The following is an 11,274-nucleotide window of genomic DNA, read 5'->3' on the forward strand; positions in this document are numbered from 1 at the left end:
CAGCATTTGGAAGGGATCAAACCTGGGCCACAGCAGTGACAATGCCGGATCCTTAACCAACTGAGCCACCCAGGAAACTCCAGGAATTTTTTAACATTTTAATCCACAATACTTCACTAAACTATAAACACCATGAGGGTGAAGATCTATTTCTTTTTGTACCCAGTAACATAAAATAGACACTCAGTGTTTACTGAGTGAATAAAATGCATCTTTGGTGTAAACTGAAACCAACATCTCATTGGAGCAGTTAGTCACTGAAACAATACCATATTCTTAAAAAAAAAAAGTTAGGTCACAAACTTTTTGACCCAAAGGTTGGACTAGATGAGCAGATTCCTCTACAGAGCAGATAAACCTTAGAGTTTCATATACCAGCTCTAAAACTCATTGAGTGTAACAATTATTTTATCATGCCTTTAGTAACTGCCTAGCTTTTCCCTGATTTTTTTAAAATCATCACACCTTTTCCTTAATAAATACAACCTTGAAAGGAAAAAATACAACCCTAAGTAATTTTACTGTTGTTATTGCAAAGAACTATGAAGTACCTCTACTACCAATGAAGCATACCAAATTTAGAACTTTAACTTCAGGGTTAAATACACTAAAGATCAGAAGCCTAATGGTGTGCTAAGAGAAAAATCACTGTAAGGATAATCAAGCAGGTTTTTTTTTTTTTTTCAATTTAGAATCATAGAGTCTTAGATATGGAAGAAACATGAAGGTTTTGTTTACCTTCCTACCCAATTAACAATCCTCTCTACAGAATCCTTTTACTTTTCAAACATCTGCCTGGATGCCCGATACTTTTAGTCTAATTACCCCTACCAAGTCAATCTTTGTGCATTCTAAGGCAGATGACTGAACCTAATACACACAAAAGGCTTAAAGGAGTTAATAAGGTAGTAGCTAAGGAGAAAAGAGTTAGTTTTTTTCCCCCCCTTTTCAATTGATCAGTTGCTGACTGTTGTGCAACGCTCGATCCCGCCTTGGCTCTCGTCCGTTCAATTTCTCTATAATAATGCTCAAAGTCTCAAGCAATGTTAAAGATAAAAAGCAGACCAAGATCGCTTCCAAACTCAGATTAAATGCAACAGTACCAATTCAGTGAACTCCTCTAACATGGGTATGAACAGAGTCAATATAAAGATATTTGACTCCACGCTGAACTCGCTGGCAGGAACAATCTCTATGATAGGTCCAGTCAGGGCACATGCAACCCTGAGCAGGCAACCTTTACTTACTTACTTAAGCTCTCTAAAACAAGAATCCTCTCTCATCTCATCTCTCAATGTCCAAGGTCCTTTTCACCTCCATTAATTCTCCCCACAGACCATGTCATTAAGAAGCAGCAGGACATTTCTGCTAGGGGTGGTACATGATACGGAACCACTTGTTTGCAGAGAGGATAAGTCAAAGAGTCTGCAACTTAGAAAAAAGTTTAGAGTACATTTAATAAAGAGGATGACTCTCAAGTCGATCTAATTATAAAATATTCTGTTTTCTCCAAATCAAAGTAAGCCTTTTGTTTGAAGTATATTGTAGATTCCAATACTATGTCAAAGGTGAGGCTAATTTGGAACTTGTTAGAACCTAAAATCCACAGGTCAAGCATCTTAGGTTATAATCACTCAAGCGGGCAGGCCAATGTTGCTACTCATATAAGTTCCCTGAAACAATCCTCATCATAAATTCAAAGAGAGGAGTCCATCCTGATGCTACAAGCTTCCCATGAAAGACTGATACTTTATCTTTGTTTATAATACTGCAAGTCTTATCACAGATGGACTTTTCCCAAGTTCCTCTCATCACCACATTCCCGGGGCTCGCCCCCCGCATCCCCAAACCCCTCAAAAAACAAGCAAAGAATTTTGTGAACCAAAAACTTGAGTTGTCGATAGACCAAAAACTTCATCTGGTCCATTAGTCACCTAAAATCATTCCTCTTGTAGGAGAAAAGCAAAATATAGTTTGCAAAGATAACCTGCACATCTTTTGTACAGGCATACATAAATGCCAGCAGAAGATACTACCAGGCACATCAAACCCGGATCCATTTTGGTGAATTCCCTCCAGGGCTCAAATGTGTGTATTATGCAACAGCCACCATTCCGGACTTTAATCCCTGTCTGTGATGCAGTGATAAAATACAAATGGCCAGAAAGAGTATAATCTACTAGGTACTTAAGTGTATTGGCGAGGTGATGAGATAAAACAAGAATTACCCAATGCTCAGGAAGCTTGAAAATGATAAAATGTATAACAGCTCTGAATCACAATTACAATTTGTCCTTTGGGGTAGTCTTACCAACCTGTCCTTCCCCCCTCAAAAATCCTCACGAGAGCATTCTGAGGTTTTGAAAGTATATCCCAAAGAGGGAAGGGGTCGTAGTTATTTTAGAATCTCCTACAGGTAAGCACCCTTACCAAGATCCAAAAGCTGAAAAGTCAGTGAGATACTCCCAAAGGGAAATAATGGGAGTAAATGTAATCCACTTTCCTGAACCATAAACAATCCAAAGCTTCACCCAACGACTTCCTAGGATTTAGGCCTCGAAAAATTGTATAAGGTGCAGCGAAGAATTAGAACGAAATTGCAATGACCTGCATTCGAGAAAGGAATCTATACAACACCTACTCCAAAAGTGTTTAAAGGTATGGATGGCAGTCAGAGCATCTTTGGAGGCCACCTGCGTGGCAGAACCCAAGCCTAACCGCTTCCGCTCCACCTGCCACCAGGTCCGCTTCCCCCACGCCTAGCGACCGACCTGGGCGGACGGGCTCCAGGTGGGAGAGGAAGGAGGGGAGTGGGCTCGGCGGCAGCGGCTGGGGAGCGGGCCGAGGCCGGCGGACGAAGAAGGAGGCATTCCCTCACACAAAATGGTGGCGCTGGCGCCGAGGCCGGCGCACCTGGGGGAGCGCCGCACGCCCCTCGGGGGAAGCGGGCCCGCCGCCCGCAGCTGGACGCGCGCCCCGGGCCCGGGCGGCCGGCGTGGGCCTGCGCCGCGGCCGAGTCCTCGGGGCTGCCCGCAGTTGGTGGCCCGCGTTGCTGAGCGCCGGGGTGCGGGGCCGGGGCCGGCGGGGCGCGAGGCCAGACCAGGCAGCCTCGGCCGCGGCCCGCGGCCCCCGCCCGGGACGGACCGCGCACTCACCTCGGACGCGCAGCCGGAGCCCAGGCAAGGAGGCGGAGCCGAGGGAATGAATGGAGCCGGCGGCTGCTCGCTGGTGACCACCGGCCGGGCCCGGGCCGCGCCGCTCGCGGCTGCCGGGGCGGATACGGCCGCCTGCCCCTCGCCTGAGACGCCCGGCTCCTCGTCGGCGGGTCGGCCGCAGCCCACCGTGCCCTCCGCCGGCGTGACGCACTCGCGCCGCAGCGCCTCCAGCCTTTGCAGCCCGCTCGGCGCCCGCGCCCACCGCGAATCCCCCCGCCCTCTCGCTCGCGCCGCGCTCGGCCCCGAGGACGCCGCCCTACCTCCCTCCCGGGCCGCTAGTCAAGCGGGCGCCAGGCAGGTATGGGTTCGGCCGGCCAGGGGACGCCACGCGGCCCCCGCCCCGCCACCCGCGCCCCCTCTGCCCGCCCGGGTCGCCCCCGCTCGGCAGAGCGCGTCGCCCCAGCTCAGGCAATGGCCCAGTATTAAAGAGTGACCTTGGCTTAGGTATAAAAATAGGTGCGAGTAAGCTGCGGGGACCACGACGCTGAATTTGCGTATTCCTTTAATGTCAACATTCGCAGAATCCCGTTTGCACGCGTCTCGGAGTTCTCCTCAAGCGAGGGGCGGGACCTCCGGGAATTTTCCCAGGGTGGGCGAGGCCAGTCCGGCCGGGTTCAGGGAGGCAGGGGCAAAGACCGGGGGCCCCCGCCTGCCACCTCCCTCCTAAACCCACTGCCGCCCAGGAGGATGCAAGGGAAAAGGAGGTCGAGGGCCCGCTTCACAATCTGGACAAGCCCAAGAGCCCAGACTTCCATCTTGAGATAATAAGGAACCACCAAATTTTCTTTGCCCTTTCAGAATGTAGAACTGGCAAACTATCCCTGACTCCACCCTCCTTTCCTCCCCCAATCCTACAAACTCATTTCCTCTGCCTCAGCGCCCAGGGCCCTTTTGCTAATTACACTCCCAAGGAAGAAAACCCAAGTATTTAAAGCAGGGTAGATTGCTTTAAAGTAATGCACGCCACGGTTTAAATGTTTAATATATGTATTGAGGAACAGAATTGTATGAGTAATTTTAACTTACTGTTATCCATAAACTTTGGAAAATAAACGCATCATCCAAGAACCCTGGCATTTTTTTTCCCAGTTTAACCAGTACAATTGAAATTGTTTAATTTCTCAGAAATATTTAGCATAGTACCAAACTTTCATGAATTTAGTAATGATCAAGGAATTCAATAAATACTTCAAAAAATACTTTTTGATAGAAATTTTACTCTTTTTTTTTTCATCAAATAGACTTTTCTGCCTCATAAGAAGCAACGTCACATCTGTTATGTTTAATTTGTAAATTTTTTTTTTTTTTTTTTTTTTTGTCTTTTTAGGGCCACACCCAGGGCATATGGAGTTTCCTAGGCTAGAGGTAAAATCAGGAGCTGTAGCCACTGGCCTATGCCACAGCCACACCAAGATCCAAGCCATGCCAAGTTCCAAGCCTTGCCTGCGACCTACACCTCAGCTCTTGGCACCGTTAGACCCTTAACCCACTGAACCAGACGAGGGATTGGACCTGCGTCTTCCTGGATGCTAGTCAGATTCGTTTCCGTTGAGCCATGATGGGATCTCCTAATTTGTAATATTTAATTAGCCAAAATCTTAAATGTTCTACATCAAATACCATTTTTAGTGGGATTTAACAATGAATTGGAATTTCGAATAGTTTCTATCCATAGCAAATCTTTTTTTTTTTTTTTTTAATTTTATCACCACACCCAGGGCACTTGGAAGTTCCCAGGCCAGAGGCTGAATCTCAGCCACAGCTTCTACCTATGGCCCAGCTGTGGCAACTCAGGATCTTTTAACCCCCCTGCGCAGGGCTGGGGATCCCACCACACCTCTGCAGAGACCCCAGCTAGCTGCACACAGCAGGAACTCCCTACGGCAAATGTTGAATGAATGAATGAAGTTAGATAACTTTTGAATGTATGTTTCTAGAGCTGTGTGTAAGTAGGAGTCCCAGGGTAATTACAACTGCCACTTTGGGAAGATATTCTTTTGGCTACCAGACCACAGATGTTGAAGCCTTGGGCCTTAGAGTAAAAATAGCTAATGCAACTTTTCATAACGTTTGAAATCCATGTGTCAACTAAGAAAAAAATGCACAACCTAAAAGTTGAGAATGATGTTTTATTTGGCAGACAAAACTGAGGACTTCAAGCCCAGCAGGCAGCCTCTGAGATAGCTTTGAGGGACTGCTCCAAAGAGGTAAGGGAAAAGCCAGAACATTTAGGGTGCTGTTTTTTTGTTTTTTCTTTTCCAACAAAGACCAGGTAGTCTGAGCATCAAAAGACTACTGTTAATTAAAGAAAACTGAAAAAGAATGTATATATGTATGTGACTGGGTCACCTTGCTGTACAGTAGTAAACTGATAGAACACTGTAAACCAGCTATAATGGAAAAAAATTTTAAATCATTCAAAGAAGAAAAAAAAAATAAAGAAAACAGGAAGGAGTTCCCATTGTGGCTCAGTGGGTTAAAAACCCAGCTGTTATCCATGAGGATGCAGGTTTGATCCCTGGCTTCACTCAGTGGGGTAAGGATCTGGTGTTGCCATAAGTTGAGGCATAGGTTGCAGAGGCAGCTCAGATCTGACATTGCTGTGGCTGTTCTGACTTTCCGTTTTGGCTGAGATACTTGCTTGTGTGTTTACCCATATTCTGAGGATCCATAAGCTCTTAATGGGTAAAGAACCAAAAAATGACTCTTTGGAGTTCTCTTGCAACGCATTGGGTTTAAGGAATCCAGTGATGTCACTGCATGTTAAGAGTTCTTGCATTTTTAGTATGTGACAAAAGAGAACAGAACCATCTTAAGAGAATCTTGCCACAACACTGGACTTTGGAAGTTGCGCATACAAATAACCCAGAAGGGAGTTCTCAGCAGTAATGAACCCGACCAGTATTCATGAAGATGCAGGTTTGATCCCTGGCCTTGCTCAGTGGGTTAAAGATCCGGTGTTGCCATGAGCTTTAGTGTGTCGCAGACACGGCTCAGATCCCACATTGTGGCTATGGTGTAGGCTGGCAGCTGCAGCTCCAATTCAACCCCAGCCTGGGAACTTCCAGAAGCCACATGTTCAGCCCTAAAAAAACAAAAAAACAAACAAACAAAAAAAAACAGTGAATAACCCAGAAAAGAGCCCTTACATTGTACTGGTAATTGTAACGACTGTTTTTGACTATTACCGAATTGGCAGGCACACTATGAACTTCTTTGTGGAAATTAACTCATTTAATGCTCATAACCATCCTTCAAGATATGTATGTTATCCCCAGTTTACCTGACATTGAGGCACACAGAGAAGCTAATTGATTTCCCAGGGTCACACAACTAATAACCTTGACAGTATGGCTCAGGAGCACACTCCCATAACCAGTGCTCTAGCCTGCATTTCAAGGGCACAAAATCCTGGGTCATAGTGTTAAAGTTTGCTTTTGAAGCCCTCAAATATACCAAATACCCAGTGCCTTCAGGTTTAAATGATTTCTTAGATCCATTAGTATTTTCCTAGACATGAAGAGAGAACTAAACCCCTGCAAAGAAAACTTGTAAGACTTTTGCCTATTTATATATACATAAAGCAAAGTTGTATAATCTGTTAGTTTTCTTTTTTTCTTTTCGTTTTTTTTTTTTTTTTAGGGCTGCACCTGTGGCATATGGAAGTTCCCAGACTAGGGAGGCTGGCCTACACCACAGCTCCCAGCAACGCCGGATCCTTAACCCACTGAGCAAGGCCAGGGATTGAACCCACATCCTCATGGATACTAGTTGGGTTTGTTACTACTGAGCCACAGTGGAGACTCCTAATCTGTTGGCTTTTGAAAAAAAAGAAAAAAAAAAAAAAAAAACTCTTCACATCTTTTAAGGGTAATTGCTGTCTTTTTTTCAGGTTCCAGTGTAGCTCTAAGTTTTATTTATATATTTATTTAGTGAATGGAAGAAACGCATTTCCTCAAAAGAGGGTCATCACCATCTTTGACCCTCCATTAGACTGAAATGCATAGAATTAGAATCCAATATATACAATATGTGTTTTAAATTCGTAAAATCACAGTGAGACGGTTGACACGACTGAGGTAGCCAAGGGACTTCTAGATCTAAAATGTGAGCTGTGAACTGGCCATTAGTTAACTAGTTAGCAAATAGTGTTAGCCATGGCACAGGGGAATTTTTTTTCCTACTCACACCAGAAGAAAAGGAACTCCATATCTCAGAATGTCTTATTCCTTCCTCAAGTATATAAAGTATGTCACAGGAATGCTTTCAGGATTAAAAGCAGTATTTTGATGGGGGTTTCCTTTGTCAAAATTTACTACTATCTGCTGATTTCAAATTCCTGAGTGTCACCAAACATTGAGAAAGGAGGGAGGGGAAAAAAGAACTCAAAGAACAAGAGAAATAACAGGTTTGAGAAGGCCAGTTACATTTGCTCTTCTGGTTTGGTTTGATCTAATATGAGATACAAGTTTAAGCACAGAGTATTTGGTAAGTTTAGTTTCCATTTAAAAGAAAGGATACATGGTGTTTTTCACATCACTAAAGAAAAATTACATCCTTTTTTTTTTTTTGCCACACCCATGGCATATGGATAGTTCCCAGGCCAGGGATCGAATCTGAGCCACAGCTAGGACCTATGCCTCAGCTGCAGCAACACCAGATCCTTAACCCACTTTCATTGGGCTGGGGATGGAACCCAAGCCTCAGCAGTGACCAGAGCCCCGAAGAGACAGCACCAGATCCTTAATCCACTGCACATGGCAGATTACATATTTACACCCATACATATCTACGTCTGCAGCAGATACTGCAAGTTGCCTGGTCAACATCCATTTTCCCCTTTTCTCTGCCAGACTCAGTTTTGTTCAGCGTGGCAACCAAAACTATTTTCCTCCCCGGGCTCCTCTTGCAGCTTATGATCATTATGGCCAGTGAATTGTAAGCAGAAGATTATCTGGTATGGCTTCCTGGAAAGCTTTTGGTTTTGTGATAACAGACACACTGAGCTATCACTTTGCCTTTTACCATTTGTACGTTTTCCCTCTTCTTGCTTGAAATAGAGACTTACATCTGGGATCAGAATAGCCACCTTGTAACCATGAGCTGACCATGAGAATGAGTTCCATGTGTTTTCAATGCCAGAGCCAAGAGATAGGAACATGCAACAATGATGACACTGTGGAGCTACCACACCGATTCCAGACTGCCTACCTCCAGCCTTCTCTGTCACTTGCCAACAAATGAATTTTTCACTAAAATTCCAGATTAAACACTGTCTCCTTGATAGGGCTTGGAAAAAAGAACACTCTTCTATAGTACACATACTATACAGATGCTACTCTTTGATTTTTTAGTTTCTTTTCCTTTTTTCGGAAGCTGCACCTATGGCATGCATGCAGAAATTCTGAGACCAGGAATTAAACCCATGCCACAGCAGTGACAACACTGGATCCTTAACCACTAGACCACCAGGGAACTCCTTTCTTAAATTGGAGTATAGTTGATTTACGATGTTGTATTAATTTTTGCTGTACAACAAAGTGATTCAGTTATACATATATCTATCTATATATTTTATTATTTTTATTTATTATTACTATTTTGCTTTTTAGGGTTACACCTGCAGGATATGGAAGTTTCTAGGCTCGGGATTGAGTCAGAGCTACATTTGCCAGCCTACACAACAGCCACAGCAATGCCAGATTCTAGCCATGTCTGTGACCTATCCCACAGCTTGTGGCAATGCCAGATCCTTAATCCACTGAGCAGGGTCAGAGATCAAACCCATACCCTCCGGGATATTAGTCGGTTTTGTTACCACTGAGCCATAATGGGAATTCCTCTTTTTAATATTCTTTTCCATTACGATTTATCTCAGGATATTGAATATATTTCTCTGCCCTACACAATAGGACCTTGTTGTTGGTCATCTTTGATTTTGCTACAGTCTTAAGTAACCACATTTTGCAGAAAGCAGTATCCCCTTTATTTACCTATTTAGTATTTGATGAAGAAAACACACTACTCCCTGACCAGGAAAAGAATATCTTATACTTAATCATAAAACACATTTGGGGAGTTCCCATCATGGTGCTACAGAAACAAATCTGACTAGGAACCATGAGATTGTGGGTTCAATCCCTGGCCTTGCTCAGTGGGTTAAGGATCCGGCATTGCCATGAGCTGTGGTGTAGGTCGCAGACGCAGCTCGGATCCCGAGTTGCTGTGGCTGTGGCATAGGCCTGCAGCTTCAGCTCTGATTAGACCCCTCGCCTGGGAACCTCCACATGCCATGGGTGTGGCCCTAAAAGGACAAAAGACAAAAAAAAAAAAAAAAAAGGCATTTGATTTTACACATTTCAAACATGACCTCAGTAAGTCTCAAATATCACTGAAAGGAAGGAACACAAGTGACTATAATAGTCTAGAAACAAGTTATTGGCCAGAGTAATCACCATGCCAAGTATGAAAGAACATACAGGAGTTCTCCTTGTGGCTCAAGGCAACACTGGATCCTTAACCCACTGAGCAGGGCCAGGGATAGAACCTGTATCGTCATGGATACTAGCCGGGTTCATTTCCGCTGAGCCACAACAGGACCTTTCAGAAAGAAGAAAAATTAAACATAATCTAATGTTTCTCATTGAGTGTATTTCCTAAGGTATCTATTGAATAATTAAATGACAAGAAAATAAAAAAATTTCAAAAGAATGAGAAAAAGAAGAAAGTTATGTGCATGAAGATGTCACTGAAACTTTTTTTTTTTTTGTCTTTTTGCCTTTTCTAGGGCCTCTCCCACGGCATATGGAGGTTCCCAGGCTAGGAGTCAAATCGGAGCTGTAGCCGCTGGCCTACACCACAGCCACAGCAAAGCAGGATCCGAGCCGTGTCTGCGACCTACACCACTGCTCATGGCAATGCTGGATCCTTAACCCACTGAGCAAGGCCAGGGATTGAACCCTCAACCTCATGATACCTAGTCGGATTCATTAACCACTGAGCCACGACGGGAACTCCCTGAAACATTTTTTTAAGAAAGCCAAAAAATATAAATTATACCATGAGTGCCTATAGGAAAATTGCTAGGCAATAAAAGGTATTATTTTAATCACTGATAGCAACCTCAGGGCTTACTGAAACAGCTACTCCTCTATAATAGGTTTCAGGTTTCGTGCAAAGTGGACCACCCATCTGGAGGCAAAGTATCAGGATCACTGCTGTCATTGTTGCTGGGTTACATTTATTAAACTCTTATGTGCCAGACATTGCACTAAATATTTTACTTAAGTTGTCTTGTTTAATCTTCAGACTGAGGTAAATACTCTATACTTATTTCAAAGATGAGGAAATAGGTTTAGAGAAGTGAAGAAATTGACCCAGGGTGGTGAAGCAGGAATTTGACCATTGTCCTGAATTACTCTAGACTTTAGACCCTGGACTACAGATTTAACTATGCTGCTTCTCAATTAGTACATATCCTAGGTTCTAGAAAATATTTATATTAAAAACCTCTCACCCAACCTTATACCTTTATTAACTCAATATGTATCTTTCAAAAAGTCTGTCACAGAGTTCCCACAGTGGCACAACTGCATCAGGGGTATCTCTATAGCACCAGGACACAGGTTCAATCCAGGCCCAGCATGCTGGTTAAAGGATCCAGCATTGCTGCAGATTGCAAATGTGGCTCAGATATGATCCTGGCCCAGGAACTCCATCTGCCTCAGGGTGGCCTAAAAAAAAGTCTGTCATGCCAGACACTGCGCTGGATAGGCCCTATGATGTGATAAAGTGACACATGTGACAGGCAGAACCAACAAAAAATGTGGATGTGCCTGTAGAGCAACGGCAGAACTGAGAAGACAGACGAGGCTTTTAGCAGAGTGCTGGGTTTCAAGAAATGAGGCCAGAAAAACAGGCAGGACCAGTTATTCCTCTAAAAAAGCCTGGTCAGTCATGGTCTCCTTCTGAAAAGCAAGATAGAGACAAAAAATTTAAGTTTCATGAATCTGAGGATGCAGGTTTGATCCCTGGCTTCGCTCAGTGGGTTAAGGATCTG

At 44.1% G+C, this 11,274-nt stretch overlaps 1 protein-coding gene across 6 annotated transcripts in view; it reads right to left on the bottom strand.

Annotated features, from left to right (window-relative positions):
• Positions 1-4,282, bottom strand: part of FAM169A (family with sequence similarity 169 member A) — a 75,440-nt gene extending 71,158 nt beyond the window's left edge. For 2 of the 6 annotated variants that reach the window (XM_013994901.2, XM_005661485.3), the window contains exon 1: positions 3,650-4,282. The gene's annotated coding sequence lies outside the window, so the exon portion shown is untranslated. Of the gene's footprint in view, positions 1-1,251; positions 2,810-3,155; positions 3,359-3,475; positions 3,561-3,649 lie in introns of those variants that run through there. The other 4 variants (XM_003123704.4, XM_013994899.2, XM_021084449.1 and 1 more) reach the window with 4 other exon arrangements.

The sequence above is a fragment of the Sus scrofa genome, chromosome 2, assembly GCF_000003025.6.
Source record: "Sus scrofa isolate TJ Tabasco breed Duroc chromosome 2, Sscrofa11.1, whole genome shotgun sequence".
Taxonomy (NCBI): domain Eukaryota; kingdom Metazoa; phylum Chordata; class Mammalia; order Artiodactyla; family Suidae; genus Sus; species Sus scrofa.